We start from the raw sequence: 5,348 nt of genomic DNA, 5'->3' as shown, positions 1-5,348 counted from the left end.
TAGAGATTTAGCTAGAATTAGTGCATGGTGCAAATTATGGGGTATGAAGTTGAATCCTAACAAAACTCAAAGTATGATTTTAAGTAGGTCAAAGACGGTGGCTCCTCAACATCCGGATCTCAGTATTGATAATGTTTCTTTAAATTTGTATGACTCTTAAAATTCTAGGTGTGATTCTCTACCGCAAATTTACTTTTGAGAAACACATTAGGTCTGTGTCTTCTTCAATTGCACAAAAATTGGTTTATTGAGAAAGTCTTACAAGATTTTCGGTGATCAATCTATTCTGAAAAAGTGTTTTAATTCTTTCATTCTACCTTGTTTTGACTATTGTTCTCCTGTCTGGTATTCAGCTGCTGATTCCTGATCTAGATATTAATCTCTGGCACTGTCGTTCAATTAGTTCATTATGCATGTTGCATAAGATTTTTCATAACTCTGACCATCCTTTACATTCAGATCTCCCTGGACAATTCTATCCTGTTCGTAATACTAGGCAGGCAGTTATTTCTAATAGCCAGGCCTTCTCCATCATGAGGCTCAATACTACACAGTATTCTAGAAGTTTTATTTCAGCTGTTACCAAGTTGTGGAATGATCTTCCTAATCGGGTAGTTGAATCAGTAGAACTTCAAAAGTTCAAAGTTGGAGCAAATGTTTTTATGTTGACCAGGCTGACAAGAGTCTTTTTATAGTTTATACATGACATATCTGTTTTTGACGTTAATAGTTTATATATTACATATCTGTTTTGACGCGGTTTACTGTTTTTGGAATGATATTTTGTTAATTTATTCTCATCATTTATTCATTTCTTTATTTCCTTTCCTCACTGGGCTATTTGCGACAAGTCGCCGCATCTAAGCTACATAGGGAGATGTGCTCCCAGGGGAAGACAACCTCTTGCTCTTGTGAGAGCATCTGGCAAGGTCCCTGAAGGCTCAGCTAACTTAAAGGGATGAGGATGGACAACTCTGTCCTCATGTGAACTCGCCCAGAGGGGTAAGAGCGCTGGGGAAACGCTTACCTATAGCAGTACCATGGGGAGGACAAGCAAGTCTGCCATTGCGCTGAGGTGCGAACTTAGGGGTAAGCCTGTACTCGTGGCAAAACAATTTGATCACCAGACCAAATCCCTAAGCGATTGCTAAGCACCTAGCTTCCAATAAGAGTAGCTTGAAACGTTGAATCAGCAGCATTCGCTAGGAGGCGTGATGCTCATGTGTGTCCGTCAGTAAACCCGGAAGGATCAGTGAAAAGACACAGACGGAAACAAATTCCACATAGATGAATCTGATTCTAAGACTTCAAAGAAAATAAGACGAGAGAGAGCTTTCACTCTTGGCCAACCTAAGGGATTAAATAGAATGATATCTGCACCTGCAAAAATAAAGTTCCCGACTAAAGGACAATATCCCCGACATGCTATAGCGTCAATCAGAAACAAGAGACCAAGAATAAGATGAAATTATTTAGTTTTCATTCAGCGGGGACAGAGATCAATCTCCGCCAACTGTTGTGCAGCTGAAATCACAGTGGACTCTGTGGAGTCGATTGGTAAAACCTATATGGTTGTTGATACCTAGATAAATGTTTAAATAACAGTGTTCCACCTTCTATGAAGTCATATTCCTATGCAGAAAACAAGAGTTTGTACTCGTGTTGGAACAATAGGTATTTAATATGAAGAAACTATTTAGCAAGAACCATCTATGAATTTCCAGAATTTAAACAAACGTAAAAATTTAAGTTAAACTATAAATACTGTTACTCTGAGGAACTATCATTATAACTAATCAATTTAACAATATCAAGTAATTCAAAATCTCACTATAAAGACAAAGCAAAATTCAAAATTTTATAGATAACTGGAAATACTACTACAGTACTTTGAATAATTATTTCTATAACTGATAAACCAGTATCAAGGTAATTTGTAGCATCGTTATACAAACTACTTAAAATTGAAAATTTCTGAGTACTGAAAACTAGGTGTATAAGGAACAATCTTTAACTAATTCATTAACCAGCATCAGAGTACTTTACAGACTCCTGATAAATATTTTAATAAAATGTTTTTAAAGACTGCGTATTATCCCCTTGTAAACAATTTTGATGCCGGAAACTCCTTCGCTTGAAGAGACAGATTCCACGGTTCGCTTGCAACATTGCGATGCATTTGTTCCATTGAAGAAAGCTTCTAACTTTATTCTGAAAGAAAATAAATCAAATAGTTACTCTAAATTTCATGAGGTAAATACTTTCTGATAGATATTGAAATAAAGTGAATTTATTGAGAACTATCTAGTAGTATGAATGCAATTTATATAAGTAGTAATGTAAGTTTACCGTTTTGATTTCTTAATTCAAGTTTGCAATTTATTCATCCAGGCAAGAAGTGATCTTTATATAGGACTGAAAATGGTAGCTGATGTCTATAAAAAGTCCTAAAATATATAGAAATTAAAGTAGGTTTACACTTTTGTGGTACGGGCAGTTACGGTGTGGGTTCGTAAGAAACCGCCAGAAAGAGCAGCAAAAGGTAATAGCATCGCTGGCGATGTCTGGCGTGGCCCGCCAAACTAGGCCCAATGTCGTACGGAAACGCAAGGATTTTAAAGAATTCAATATCTTGCAGAGCGTCTGCCGACCTGATTAAGTTGCACGAAGCCGTATGCGATTTGGGGGCGTCGCAACAAAAGAGGTAAGAACACGCACAGGTCCGCATGATGCCATGCCAACTGCACCATGTACGGCCTGGTGAGGGTTTTTACCTCTCATGCAGTTACTGAGTAATGTTACGGAGAATTGCATTGCCCATGCGGTGCTCAAACGGCGCCTGCATACACGATTAATAAATGGCACACACATGTTAGGGGGGGGGGCCTTTGCGGCGTACTACGGCGTCTACCGAAGTTGTAGGTTAATTTGACTTAGGCTTTTAATTATCAGTGGTTGCCTTGCATTTCACTATAATCAGTGCTCTGGTGATAACGGCTGTGATTGAGGAGCTAGCCATGATGGTCAGAATGCAGCTGCTATTATAGATCAGGGCTGTGCTGTTTATACATGTTATGTAACTTCGGTTTGGGATATCAAGATTTGTTTTTGAGAGCAGAGGCAATAGGCATGGGGAAATCAATGCCTTTTTCTTGACCAGGCCTGAAGAAAACGTGAATACCGAAAAGGAAGGATATTATATACTACTAGTTGAATTATAGACAGGAAAGATTATGAAGACTTATAAATAAATTTACAGACAAGTTCAAATATATGAAAGTTAAGTCTCTCTCTCTCTCTCTCTCTCTCTCTCTCTCTCAAAGGCTCGCTGCCTGTAAGTTAGTCAGTCTCTATCTCCCTCACTCTCAATATTTTCCTACCCTGTCAGCTTGTCTGTGTCTGTCTGTTTAACATCTCTGTATTTCTAATACTCAGAAATGTAATTACATAATTTAATGGCGCACACACGGAATATGTTTCGCTGTCAGTTTGATTGTCTAGTGAATTGTCTGTCAGTTTGTCTCTACCAAGAACTGACGGTGAATATATAAAATTACCTCGCATCTATGACGTTGAGAAAATAACGCTGTGCCTGGCAATATACATTAATGCCATAACATATCTGATTAAATCAATAAATAAACTTATGAGTGCGGCAATATGTAAAGCTATTATTGCGTTATATTGAGAAATAATTGTTTTTGTATCGAATTATCCTTGTAATAAGAAGCTAGCGGTAATGATCACAGAACGTGGTTCTTTGGGGAAAACTATTTTGCTAAGCTAGAGTTAAGTATTAGATAAAGGTATTTGAATTACACACACCAGCATATTTTCAAACATAACAAAAGAAGACTTACTATCAGTGAAGCAGTAACGTTTGAACTAACTTACCGATCAAGAGCCCCTTGAGGAAGACACTTTTAAAAATATGCTAGCTATTTCATATACTTACACAGGTTCACCAGCCAGGCATACATATATACTGTATATATTGTATATACTGTATATATATATATATATATATATATATATATATATATATATATATATATAATTGCAAGATTATTTTGTACAATGCGGCATGAAGAGGCAAAACCTGATGAATGGGAGTTAGGAGAGATGGTGAAAATAGCAAAAAAAGGAGACCTGACTGATTGCAATAATTACAGAGGCATAACATTTACGTCAGTTGTTATTAAAATATAAAGTACTGTATGCTTACTCTAAAGAGCCCGGAGAGTAAGATTGATGAACAAGCAGGATTTAGAAAAGGTAGAAATTGCACTGACCAAATTTTCATTTTGAGACATGTTGTACAGCAATGGTTAGAATATAGAAATCTCCTTTTGATGGCATTTGTGGATCATGAAGAAGCCTTTGATAGTGTACACCAGCCAATTTTATGGAGTCCAGCGTTATTATGGAGTTCCTCTTAAATATGTAAATTTGATTTAGTCTGTTCATGACCATAGCAAGTGCAAAGTTAATTTTAATGGAGTCTTATCAAATGAATTTCCAGTGAACAGCGGAGTACTCCAAGGGAATGTGTTGTCACCAATGCTGTTTATCCTCCTCATGAATTTTATAATGCATAGAACAGTCAAGAGATGCTGGAGAAGGATTGGACTGGATTGGTGATATAAATTTTGCAGACCTAGAGTATGCTGATGATACTGTCCTTGTTAGCAGAACACCACAGGATTTACAATGCTTGCTTACCAGAATGCATGAAATATCACACAAGGTTAGGCTGAAGATAAATAGAAGAAAGACAGAGATGATGAGAACGGTGTATGCAATGGAAGATGAAATATCATTGGAAGGAGAAAGGATTAATGAGGTAGAATTATTCAAGTATTTGGGAACTATGATCTCCAATACAGGGTATTTAGAATTAGAGTTTAGTGAAAGATAAAATAAAGCAAATCAGTTAAGGGCTAGGTTAAGTAAAATCTGGAAATCAAATCGACTGAAATTACATATAATTATCAGACTATAGATCAGTCTAGTGAGATAGGTGTTACTATATGGACATGAGTCATGATATGACAATGAAACAACTCTCAAATAGATTCAATAGATTTGAGAACAAAGCCCTCAAAAAGATATTGGGAATTAAATGGCAGGACTGGAATAGAAATGAAACTAGAAGAGGGATTACATATGTGGATGATATCATGATGAGGGGTAGATGGAGATGGTTTGGGCATGCTCAAGAGAGATTAGGTCACCAAACGTTCACCTGGGCTCCACAAGGCCCTAGAAAAGTTGGAAGACCCAGGCCTACTTGGTTGAGGACTAAGAAGCGCGAAGATGATGATGAATGGAGTATTGGATTAAAAGCT

At 36.9% G+C, this 5,348-nt stretch overlaps 1 long non-coding RNA gene across 1 annotated transcript in view; it reads right to left on the bottom strand.

Annotated features, from left to right (window-relative positions):
- Window positions 1-595: 595 nt before the first annotated feature.
- LOC137646817 (uncharacterized) overlaps window positions 596-5,348 on the bottom strand; it is a 17,164-nt gene continuing 12,411 nt past the window's right edge. Inside the window, exon 3 of the long non-coding RNA XR_011045463.1 lies at window positions 596-2,211. This is a non-coding gene — a long non-coding RNA (uncharacterized lncRNA). The remainder of the gene's footprint in view (window positions 2,212-5,348) is intronic.

This window comes from Palaemon carinicauda, chromosome 9 (genome assembly GCF_036898095.1).
Source record: "Palaemon carinicauda isolate YSFRI2023 chromosome 9, ASM3689809v2, whole genome shotgun sequence".
In the NCBI taxonomy this organism is placed as follows: domain Eukaryota; kingdom Metazoa; phylum Arthropoda; class Malacostraca; order Decapoda; family Palaemonidae; genus Palaemon; species Palaemon carinicauda.
The sequence above is the reverse complement of the archived record's forward strand: the minus strand, read 5'-3'. Positions and strand labels throughout refer to the sequence as shown.